We start from the raw sequence: 13374 nt of genomic DNA on the forward strand, positions 1-13374 counted from the left end.
AAGAAAAAACAAGCACCCTTAGGATAAAATATCCCTTGATGACTTCTGCCCTAATGTAACAGGTCATTAAATTCTTGTTTGTGGCTGATTTTGTTTTGAGTAACTGCATAAAATCCATGGAAAGGATCACAACTACGTGAATATTCACTTATTTATTCACTGTTTAGATCTGGAATCTGATAAAGTCTCTTCACTGGTTCACTGGTTATTACATTAACCACAACTTATTTCCCAAAGACAAAGATCCCCTGATGTCTCTTACATCTACCCACAGAGATGTTAGGTCCTTTGGTTACATATTTATGTCCTTCAGCTCAACACATTGCATGGGTAGCTCCTTCCTTATCTCACTGCAAGCTGCTTAGTAATGTGTAGCAATGTCTAGCAATGACTTTGCAACATTACTAATCTAAAGCCTCTTTCACATATGCTCTGGAATCCTGACATTCTCCTGACTTTGTCGGGAGGTGGTGTATGTAAGAACGCAAATGTCTAAGTGAAACATGAATCTATCCTTAGAGCCCCCTAGTACAAAGTTGGTGCTTTGTCCTGAATTCTCAAGTGAGCAAATGGTGTGCTGATGAAGATTCTATCACTCGACCAGGTCATCGAGTGATGGAAACCTTTTTCCTGATTAGAGGCACTGCTCTGATGTACTGTAAGCAAAACACTGTTTCCCACAGCCTAAGTTTTCTATCATGTTTTGCCTCCTGTGAGTGCTGACTACACACTGAAATCAAACAAAATGTCTTCCATGACGACACTCGGACAATCTCCCGCTGTGGGCTGCATATGTGAACCACTACCACAACTTCGGACATTGTCAAGAGTTCATATGTGAAAGAGACTGAAGTCAACTTTCTTCGGTTTGTTATTCATTGCAGTCTGGTTGGTTTCATTCGAACTTAGTCCATGAGGAAAACTTGTTCATTTTGTCAGCAGTTATCTTCCCAAATCTTTGAGCTTTTTAACATTTAATTGCTGGAGCATTTTTTGGGATAATAGCCAGAGGCACTCATAGCTTTGTCACATTTGCAGTGTCACTTCATTGAGCTTGTCACTGCATTAGCTATCTTGTGTCAAATAAATATGCTTTATTGAACATGCAGTAGTTTATGAAGTTTCAACAAAGCACAGCTGGGAAAAGTGCCTTTAATTTAAACCTTTCTTCCTCTGTTTTGAGAGACCCATATGCAGTCAAGAGTGCGCTACACAAAAAGCTGAGAACAAACTCGCAAAAAAAGGAAAAGCAATCAGTATACCAATCAAAGTTTAAAAGAGGGTGGCTCTTTTTAAGCTGGGTTGGTAAATGTTTGATCTGGTAGGTTGACAAATTAACACAGCAAATTGCCACGATAAGGGAGTAAGTATTTTACATAGAACTAGGAAAAGTATTGTTCAAGCTATTTTGGCTTCACTGAATAGAGGTCAATGTTTAGACAGAAACACCAAGGCATACAGGAGCAGTGACTGGATTTGTTCTGTATCCTGGGATTATCAGTCATAAGAATATTATATTGTCATTTTTAATTATGTTTGCTTTATATACAGCAATACAGTACTGTACACAAGCTTGTTTAGAGTATATAAACCTCTCCTCTCCCCTTCTCTTCTCCTCTCTCCTTGTTTTCCATCCTCTGCCTCTTTCCACCCATTGCCAAGCCTTAGATTAATGCATTTGACAAACCACTGAGCAAGAAAGGGCATTAATAGCTACTCAAAGCAGAGAGCTATCATGGGAACCCTTGTTGTGAGAAAATTACGCATCTTCAGACCCGCAAGGCGGTATGCAGGGATAACAGAACCCTTCTACACACTGTTTTCTAAACACTCTCTTGGCCAAGCCTGAAAAGAAAAAGGCGGGGGAGACTTGGCCTTCGACTGGCAAGACAAGGCAAGGCGAGGCGAGGCAAGGGGGGAGGGGGGGAGGTGGGGGGCGGGGGGTCTCTGTTCCCTGAATGCACTGCTATAGGCCTCTGCTTTTGAAACAGCTAGCCCACAAAGGCCTAATCACCAAATGACATGATGATCCTGCTTACAGTGGCAGGCTGACAATGAAACAGTGTTACATTCCTTCAGAATCACCATGGATCTCAAACAATGTGCACACACGCAGTTTTCTTCCTGGGCATGTATGTGTATGCACTCACAGTTATGTGGGCCTTTGTGTGTGTTGTTGACGTGTTAATTTCTATATGTATCCAGCTGAATTCCGTACACTCGTAATTCTCATTCTCATGTGGTTAATCTGCATAAACTTGGAGGGTATCTGCTGTTTGATGTTACTCTCCACATCTGCTCTTCATGAACGACCACAAAAAGGCTGCAGTGTTTACTGGTGTCTAAATACATACTGTGTTTTGACAACTGTATGACCTTCAACATGTCCCCTGGTGTTTTCAAGTGGCACGCACACTAACGACTTGAGGTGAAAAGAACGAAAATTTAGTTCCAGCCTTTGAACAAAAATAATGATCTAAATGATTTAAAAAAACTTCTTTTTCAAAATGCATGACATATTCAAGGGAATAGTATGAATACATTTAGCTAATTAGCTTTCAAAATAAGAAGCAGGCAAAACAAACCACCTCCTGCCTTCCTACCACTGAAATGTTAAAAGACATTAGTGAGTTTTTTACTTAATGAAAAATAAGAAGTGACCTAATTGTAGCTTCTTTGTATAAGTGCCTGTTTCTTGCTATTGTAGTGAAAACTGCGAGACAAAATGTGGTCATCAGCACACACATGCACCTAATCAGTGCACACATTTTGTTTTTCATTATTTTGGCACAGTCTTAAATAAAATACAATGTTTCCTTCTTTTTAGTCATCAAACCTAATTAATGCATTGTCAATACCAGGAGCCAGGTTAGTGATGCCATCAATATTTAAAGCAACCATCCAGCACTAAAAAGGAACAGTAACATTTGCATAATTCTACCGTTGTGGCATTGCACACTCCAAAATAAGTATTAAAAGTGTCAATTTTTTGTTCAGATTTTGAACAACACACAAACAGATATGTCCCTCATTACTAACTGAACAGGAATTAAGCTGTCCATTTAGATTCTGCAGCATGCAATTTATGGCCAATGCCAGTGTTCCCTGCCAAAGCAGGAAGTAGTGTGCCCATTATGTAGCCAAGTAAGGGTGTGAAGGTCGGTGTAGTGAATGGGCCTTGCAAGTGTCAGACTGTCGTGGTGGAGTCAGAAGATCACATCCCACCTCAGACAATGCTTGATGATGGCTTTTTTAATCCTGACAACTCTGACATCTTTTCCCAAATTCAACCCGTCAATTTAGTTACATATCTATTCCAGTTGCATTGATTTTTTTTTTATTTTTATTTTTTTTGTCCTTTCAGTTTATCCCGTGAGTTCAGGGTCGCCACAGCGGATCATTGTCCGCATGTTGATTTGGCACAGTTTTTTCGCTGGAAGCCCTTCCTCATGCAACTCTCCCCGACGCAACCCTCCCCAATTTCTACCGGGCTTGGAGTGGCACTGCACAGCTGGGGATGGAAATGGGCTGTTAGGGATTTAGTGTCTTGCCCATAAAGCAAGGCTATCCCGGCTATATGTCATATATAGTCCCGGGACCGGGATGGAACCACTGACCCTGTGGTCCGTGGATGACTTCCTTACCAACTGAGCTACAGCCGCCCTATTCCAGTTGCATTGATCATTTTCTTTTTTTTTAAATTTAATGTGAACCACATCCGGTAATTGAGGTCCACTAATGCTCCGTGTAACAGAACTGTAGAACTCCAAATTATTCCACCTGCATATATATCTTCTACGTTTCTGCTGTATCTGATTATAGCAAGTTTTGCTATAAATAACTGTTATATTAACAATTTCCATGACCTTCAATGTTTTCCTAGCTGCATAGCACTTCGTCATTTTTATTACGCTTCAATGATTCTCACGTGTTTCCTAACATCACTTTAACTTAATGAGTCTTACTATTGTAAATATCAATTAGAGTTGTGATTACACTGGACTAAACCTGTGGAACAGAAGGGCAAAGGTAAATGAATAGCAAGGAGATGGAGGGTTAGTGGCATTTTCTAATATTAACTTTACTTGAGTTATACTGTGGAAGATAAAGAGCTTTCAATCTTCTGCCCCTGTTTGAATGTTTGAGAGCTAGACTGTGTAAATGACATTGGGCTGGGTGGATGAACACAAACGCACCCGTTCTAAAGCTAATATATGGAGCACGTTATCCAGCATTATCACGCGCCTTGGAGTAGTGACTAACATTTCTAAAACCATTCAAAATCATATTAATTTATACACTCATTATAAATATCATTGTGGTTTTAAAGTCTTTGCTGTGGAGGTAGTTTTAGGTGTGTGTGTGTGAGAGAGAGAGAGAAAAGCATTGAAAGACAAAAAAAAAATTGAAGCTTTATTTGAAAGGCTTTGGGCTGTTGACAACTCTTGTATAAAACAAAATCCAAATACGCACACAAACCTTGACTGACACACACACACACACACACACACACACGTAAACCTGTGCAGGCACACACAGTTGCACACATGTACACACACATAAGCATGCATCCAGGCTGTGATCTGACAGGTGAGAATGGCTCACAGCTAGGTTAAAGGGGAAGCACACTACATAAGCAGGTCACCTCTCCTGAGACACAGCAATTTTTCACAGTGTTGCACTAGGAAAAAAACATGCCATGAATTGAATGGGTACATCCTGGGGATCTTTTAGTTGTCACTTTGACCCCCCCAATCTCTGCCTTAATTTTCTTGCAAGCAACTTCTTCATTTAAGCCAATTCACCACTTCAAAAAACCTCTGGCACCCTTGGGAAAAATGGCAGTGAATAATTTAGTGTATTATGTAACAGTAGCAAGTTGTATGACCTTTCCTTTCTAACACTTTGTCCATGCAAATGGCTTATTTCTGAGCATTTCTGCCAGTCTGCGGAGCTTGGTGAACTATGAGTAAGGCGAATCTTGACCTCGACCTTTTTCTATAGTGTGTGTGTGTGTGTGTGTGTGTGCGTGTATGTGTATGTAAAAAAAAAAAAAAGGGGGACGGGGGAGGGGGAGAGAGAACCATATAGAGCATGTGTATTTTTGGAATTATCAAGACAAATCATCTCTTATGAAGCAACAAGAGTTTGAAGCTATGAATCACCTGCTGTAAGAAGGCTAAACGTCAACATGCTTTGAACAAAAACTGAAAATACTGAAACATAACTTTGTTATTAAAACATAACCGTATTAATAACGAAGAATATGTGTATATCTGTTTTTTCTGTTTGCAACCAATTTGGCTTTGTTGTGAAAGTCTGGTTCTGTGAATGAACATGAAATGCCAACATGTAACATAACATACATTATTCATGAATACAGTTGTAAAAGTGGTGCTATTGTTGGAAAACCTGCTTGTTGGAAGATTATTTATTCCCGTTGCACAACAAAATTAGTACAAATTAATTAAAAACCTGACTTCACTTTGAAGGTTTGATTATTTCTCAAAACCTTCCGTTATTTAAACGTTAAATAGTATTTGACTGTGTGAAAAGCGACATGCTTGTCTCGGCTCAGAAAGCGCTTTCAAGAGAATAGACCTTGTGAGTCAGACTGTTTGCAGTGTGTCTACTGTGAGCAAATGCACTCTCAACATGTTGCTAACCATGGTTTGTGTTTGTGGTGGCTCAATGGGCCCAGCACATCGAACGTGTTTGACTCCCTTGTTTTATAGATCCTCCGGTCAAGACTGTGTGCAATAATGGGTACCACTCTGTTTGAACATGGTCGAACAGAGAGAAAAGTCTGAAAGACCGCTTACAATATATCTATCATCTTCCTCATAATGTGGCGGCCACAAGAGCTGCAGGCACTCATGGAGTTTTCCTGGAACAATGGTTCCATTTGGATGGGTCGATAAATGGTGGTTCAGGCAGGGTCATTCTGAACTTCTTTTATTTTGTTGTTCAAATTTTCTTTCAGTTGGAGAATTTGAGGTTCAAGTTAAGACAGAAAGAGAGAGAGTGAGAGACAGATATAAGATCCAAGGTCTCTTGACTATGGTGACATGTATGTAAATCTAAGGGACCTTTCCTTCACTGTGACACTAAAGCAGATCTAAAACACATCAAAAAAAAAAAGCTGATCACACATAGCAACAACTGAGCGACTCTAAAAAGCCTGTTTGAGTGTACAATTTGATATTCTCAATATGGGTCATTTGAACAGATGCTGTTGAAAATATAAGCATGGTTTTCTTGTAAGCTCTTTTAAAAGGGGTTTTTAGAGGTCAACCATTTATCTTTGAACATATACTGTACAAATGTATTTCTATTACGTTTAATGTTTCACAGAGAGGCTATTAAACTAGACACCACTGCACAACAAACATAACATCAAGCTTTTTGCACACTGCTGCCATGAAGTTAGAGGACTCCCTCACTAACTATATGTGCTCAAGGACTGCCCCCTTAGTATTACTCGTGATTTCTGTGTCTGCATATGCTCCAGATTACATGTCATAATACATTTCAATATTGATTTTGTGCTGCATCAGTGAATATACCCTTAAACAAAATATTATATTTAGATTGTATTCTAAATGTAGTGGCATGACAATAAAGATATCTTGAATCTTGAAATGTTGCCACACCATGATTAGTCCGACCTGTGCTCGGCATGCTGCTCATTCTTACAATAATTTTTCCTTGTGCCAGTTCTGACAAAAGTAATGTAGTAATGGAGCATGATAAAAACTGTAGAGCAACTTGTAGTAGGCACTTTCATTTTAGAGGGAATAATATATATTCCAAGGCATAAATGAAACGCATTTCATCAATATCTAGGTTTAAAATATATTTTTACTTTATTTATTCAGGGTTGTTAAGAGCAGCCAATCTTTCGCATCAATGCCCCGATCACATTCACACTGTTACACACATTCACACCATCTAATTAAAGCAGTTTGATAAATTATTACAACCTGGCATACCCACACTCTGAATGCTAATTTTTCATATTTGACAGTTTGGTTTTCAAAAAATAATTTTCCTCCTTATTTGCAGCACATGGGATTACAGTGTTCAGGTTTTTCTTCACAGTATGCTTTGCAATCCATTGGACCCAAACAGTCAATGAATCTAATTACAGGTCTCATAATGTAACATTGCATTTCAACTAAAACACGGGGAAAACAAACAAACAAACTAATAAAAAACTAAATATGAGGTCAACTAACAATCAAACTGTTTTTTATTTACAGTCCCAAAATAAATGCAAGTCAGAATCCACCATTGAATCTTTTATTTCTTCCATCGTTGTGTGTACATCAAAAGTTTTACAAAGAAAAACAACGTGTTAAATTTCTGTCCATCTCTTACTAGAAATCTGCTACAAGAAAAGATGAACAGCTTGGTTGCTTTTAACATGCCCTGATGCCCACTCTCCAAGTTGCACTGCGCTGAAAACAAGTGTACCTTTTTAGGTTTCAAGACTAGAAGTAAAATTAGCTACATTTTCATCTAATTTTTGAGTAAGTTGCATAGTAACTACGGGGTCAGCAGGCTATAACTTTAAATGTCCGGTGTTATCCTCCTTTTCCAAGTATTTACTGACAAAAATAAATGAACAATATATCAAAAATTGTGGGTTAATCAACATCAAATACTATATTGACACCCTTTATATCTTTGTTATTATTTGAAGATGTCCAGTCATATTTTAAAATTACTTAAAAAAATTAAGGTAAACTGACGTTACCTGACTGTCATGTTGGATCTTCTCTACATGTTCTAAAAAGTGTTTAAATATGTGTTCAGTCATCTGCAGGTCTTTTTTAGCTCCACATACTTATCTCTACAGTACTGTTACATTCTTTACAGGCAGAATAAGTAAAATTTGACCATTGCTGTTAATAAATAAACCACCCAAGTTCTTCTGTTCTCCACACAGAGAGAGAGAGAGAGTGAGAGAGAAAGAGCAACAATGGTCAAAAGTGAGTTTGACTTACAGCCGCAAACAAAGCAGTGAATTGGAGAATTAAAATGTTACTCTGTGTGTTTCACAGGGGTTATGTTCCAAAGTACAAATAAACAGGGTTAAACGTCTTCACAATCCTGCAGGAAGGACTTTGTGTGAATGCAGCTGAAGTGCACACATCCTGCTCTGATGTGTGTGTGTGAACAATCCTAAGCTACACACTTTCATCTAGTGGCCTACTGTATATGGTCATTTTTCAATTCAATAAAATAGCAGAACCTCTGTTCTGTTCATACTGTACCCTGTAATTATAGAATAGGTCCCCTGTAGTTACAATATACCCACAGTTTAGGTTCTCACTGTGTTGTCTGCGAACACAAGATTGTTTCTTAATAAGAATTGCGTACCGTATAATATGACAATAAATAAGCCTTACTTACAGATAATTTTCAAGTTCCCAGGATTAATACCCCCTTTTTTTCCCAAACACTGCATCCTGCCAGGTACAAATATACAGTATACTTGTGCTAATACAGCAAACCAACATCATTACTAATAAAACTTTTAAATATGCCCTGTAAATACAGTTTAATTATAGAGTAAGTTGTGAACTGTAATCTAAAGCATTAGTTAAATCTGTTTGGTCTGCTGAAAAAGACGGGCTATGACTGTAGTGTAGTTGTTGCATTTGTGGGTTTTCTTTGGACAGTGTATTACTGAAGCATTAGGGGCAACATGCTGTCTCAGGTAGATTTAGAGATGGGTTGCAGCTAATGGTGCTGGCTAACAGGTGCCATTCTCTCATTAAGGTGGAAGATTTGTCTGAGTGGCCAGTTAGTTGGAGGACGTTACACAAGGTCAGAGCCTCTGGCTGCTACGAGAGAATAAGTGAAGTAGAAAAGAGGCCCAGCAGAAGGGGTAAAAGACAAGATACTTGCTGTGCTGTCTGAAAGCTTCTCGCCTCTCTGACTGGCACGGCTTGATGTGAGAGGAGTTTGAAGTTTGGACTTTGGTCACCGCAGCTTTTGAACATTGAGCTATTTCAGTCCTGGATGGTGTGTGTGTCGTTGCCAGGATGTGCGCTGCTCCATGTATTTATTAAAACAGACTTTTCTGACCATCACCAGGGGGCGAGACAGATCCTCTTCCTTCCAGAGAGCTATAAGGGTTGCTAGCAGAATGGGAAATCAATAACGTCGATAGGATGAGCATTAGGATGCCCAAGTGGTTTTAACAGCCCCATTGTCATTCCACTATTTTTGCAAAGCGGTTTGCGGCCCATTCTTTTTACAGTCTTCAATTTTCAGAAAGCGGAGGAAGACAGACAGCTAGAGAAACAGAGAAACAAAGACACAAGGAGAGAGGCAGCCCTCCGACAATCAAACTGGAAGCACATTTTTGACACATGTTCGACAGCCATTCACAGGAGCTTTCAAGATATGATTTTTTTTTTTTCCCCAGACCATCAGCCCCTCAATTGAACCATTGTTGTTTTTTGATCAGCACTGAACACACCACACAACATGCCCTTCAACGAGGATACTGGGCTGGTTGAGCTGGGCTCCTGAAAAAATTACACTGTACAAAAAAGTAAATCATTTTATCTTTTTATCATCAACTGGTTTGTCCTTTATGTCTGAATTTAGACAAATGTCAGATCAGATTACTATTACAAATTTCTTGTGCAGATTTGGTTGGATAGAAAACAAGAACTACATTGCAACTTTGATTAAAAACTCATTAGAAGTTGAAGATTGTTCTTGAGATAACACCTAATGCTACTTTGCACCATGTCTATCCGGTATATTGTTCAAATTCATAATCTGTGCCACTTGCAGCAAATAACTGAATGACCATGCGTGTTTGTGCTACAGTACCACTATCAGTTGTAGACCAGAGAATGTGTCTCTATATCTAAACAATCACCTGGGTCTATCTGGATTGGAGCTATACACCGGTGTGAAATCGGAGATAAGGTGTGTAGGGCAACCTCCCACTATCTCTGACTTTGGGAGTCAGTAATGGAAGCTTAGTAATACAGACTAGATCTAAAGTGAAAAATGACACACAGGTAAGAAATTGCATCATTTTAATTTCTTTCTGAGCAGTCCACTGTTGAATAGAAGTACTTTCCTGTGTTCAAGATGTTTTGCCCTCAGTGAGTGAAATGATTTCAAATCACTCGACTAAAAAGAACAGTTGACAACAGGAAACAGTGGTGCTGGCAGCTTTAATTGTTCAACAGTTACATCTGATGGCAATTTCCCTAAATGTCACTCTTCTCATAAAACCATCACTTTGTGGGGTAGAGAAAAGGCATCACATAGATCATCCTGTTTTGTGGTGACCTCTCTTCAGACCGATTCCTTCTCACACGGAGAGGTTAATATAAATGTTAATCTGAATCGTAATGTCATCCCTCATTTCCACGCTCAGCCTCGCTCTGCACAGTATATACTGCTCTGCTTAGTATGCACAGTTGCTACCTTGGACAATTAAATTGAGCAATCTTCATTTCCCATCCTAAAAGTGTGGATTATTATTACGGGTGAATGCATACATTTTTGGTCCAGAAGAAATAGGCTTCTTTGTCACTAATAATTTCTTTTACCAAATGCACAGTCTTTTAAAGGCCATCTACACCATGATGGCTCATCCTTTACATACAGTACTGTACATACGTATACATTGTTGTTCACTGAGTAGAAATTTGAAGGACAAGTTGCTTTTATCATCAAGCGCTGGCAGGAAAGTTTACTTGAAAAGAAAATGTATGGTTGTGTATAAAGGTAGCACAGAAAGTGTGGTGGTGATGAACGTAGACTGAAGATGACAAGAGAAAGCAAACAGACAGAAGCAAGAATTAATAGAGGCGGAGTGAGACATCCACTTAAACCCTTTTCTCTTCTTATTCCAAAAGTGCTTCAGTGGCAACTGGACTTGCTTGCACTGTAGTTCTTGAAGACGTTTCACCTCTCATCTGAAAGGCTTCTTAACTTGCTAAGAAAGCAAGCATATGAAGTCTTTGGATGTTGTTAGGGGTCATTTAGTCTAAAGTGATGAAGCCAGTTAGTCAGAATTGATGAAGCTTTTTGGATGAGAGGCGAAATGTCTCCTAAAAATAAAAGAAAGTCCAGTTGCCTCTGAACAACACCTTCGGGATAGCCATGGGCTGGACGACAGAGAATGTTCACAGATGGTTCTATTGTTCCCTCGTGATTCACAAGTCACTTTGTATTAACACAAGCAGCAGAAGAGTGACTTTGTACTTCCAGTATGTTGTACAACAATACTCAAGCCTCATTCTTGAGAGGAATATTTAAAGAGAAAGGTTTTGTCTGTGCAGCAACCTACAAAATGCAAAGCACTCTGCCCTAACTTTCTTCATAAGAGATGTTACAATACAATGTTAAACAAGAAAGTATAACCTAAAAGAAGAAATGTATACATAAGGTAGAGCAAGACATAGAGAAATTAAATGCTATTTGACATCGTTGCACTGTATGCCAAGGAAAGTATATGTAATAATTTAAAGTGACACCCAGATCTATTGTTAGATTTACATTTGAGTTCATATTTTAAATTTGCCAAACTTGGTCTTTAAAAATTTCAGGGGAGATGTGGTATTATTTTTCCTCTGTTGCAAATAGAGGCTGCCCAATCAGAGCAAGTTGAGCTCAGTGATAACATCCGGCTCTCACAAGCAACCCGAGCATAAAAGAAAGTAAAAGAACAACCTCAGGTTTTTTGTTTTCTATCTGACGTACAGGTACCACAAATGGGGAAATGAAAAAGAACCAAAATAAAAGTAATATCAGTCCAAAACCTAATTTTACGACAATTCTAAACACAGTTTTAAAAATGTAACAGAATTTTTAAATAGAAAATCAAATTGATAAGCAAAACACACATACGATCAGACAGTCATCAGCCTGAAACAACCTAACGAGGTCTTTGAGCAACAAGGTGATGCACACGTGTTGGCACACAGAGATCTGTGCTCGGATAAAAAAGAATATCAAACGTGTTTTATGTCACAGGTTAGGTTCTGTATAAATAAAAAAGGCAAAAAAAAAAAAGATCAAACAAGTGTGAAAGCCTTTGATCTATATAAAGTATCTATATAAAATAGTTGCTGTATAGACAACCACAAAGGCGTTCGCTGAAAACACACCAAACAAAGCTGAAATCACTTAAATGATTTGTACTGTATCGTTTTTTTTTTTTAAACTAATTATTATTTTTTTAAGATAAGTGAATATATAGTTTTGTGTTTTTACGATAGCTGTGTCCCTATCTTTTTTACGACACTTGTCGCATTCGTGAAACGTCCAAATCGACAGTAAACCTTCTCAGTGTTCAGCCTCTCTGTATTGAATAGACCAATTTAACAGGGCCTCACTTCAGTCTGGTTCTATAAACAGATGAGAATAACCCAGGGCAGCTATAGAACCTTTTCCTTCCCCTGATCATGTTATCGTAGATGCATATTCTCTCACTTCTACCGGAGGCCTGTCATGTTTTCTCAGGCCATGTTTTATTTCTCTGCTCTGCAGAGGGAAGCCTTGTGCCAACCAAGAAAGGCAAAGGGAATTGCCCCTTCTCTCTTTTTTGACTCTGCAGAGCTTCCCCAGTCCCTTTCTCACTAGTAAATAATGCTTTTTCATTCAATTCACGCTCTAGCTCAACAATATGTTGAAAGCATTTTATGAAAATCAGGAGTTGTTTGAAGTTGAAGCTTGTTTTAAACTTAAATCTCTTGGCCTTCTACTTCAGCCCCTCCCCCTTTTCTCATTCTCTTTGATATGCAGGAAGTGTACGGAGCTGATTGAATTTGTATCCATTTCACCCCCACAATATTTTTCTTGTTTGAGACCTAATTTTATCAAATGCATTGGTATTGCCAGAATTCTGGTGGTTGATACCATCCCTGCAATCATTTACCCTTGATGTCTTTTGGAAGGGATTGCTAGATGTGTGTGGAGAAGGAAAAAAAAGGTGTGTGATTGACTTCGATATTTATTTTGCTTTCTAACTGCTGTTTGAAGTAGTATACACATGAGATAGAGATGCTTGCAAACCCTTGCAGGACTCTTAATCTTCCAGTCTATATTAATTTAGCGTGCTACGCTTATCAAAAATTTTTTTGCACTCCCGCTTGCTCCCTATCGCCACTCTCATTGTTGTTTTGTGATCGAAACACACAAACCCCCAGAAATGCACACATTCACAAAATATACAAAACGTGCGGACTTCAACACACAAACAAAATTCATCAGTGAAGGCTCTGTCAAGCTTGTCAGCATTGACAGCCGGTCTGTCATTAGCCCTAGCATTGCTTACAAATCAGTGCATCTTTAGCCTTTCACGTCACTTGTTGGAGTGGGCTTCTTATC

At 38.7% G+C, this 13374-nt stretch overlaps 1 protein-coding gene across 1 annotated transcript in view; it reads left to right on the forward strand.

Annotated features, from left to right (window-relative positions):
* The window catches only part of LOC137127933 (cadherin-22), a 148694-nt gene that overhangs the window by 17738 nt on the left and 117582 nt on the right, over positions 1-13374 (forward strand). The window lies entirely within an intron of this gene.

The sequence above is a fragment of the Channa argus genome, chromosome 5 (genome assembly GCF_033026475.1).
Source record: "Channa argus isolate prfri chromosome 5, Channa argus male v1.0, whole genome shotgun sequence".
NCBI classification, from domain to species: domain Eukaryota; kingdom Metazoa; phylum Chordata; class Actinopteri; order Anabantiformes; family Channidae; genus Channa; species Channa argus.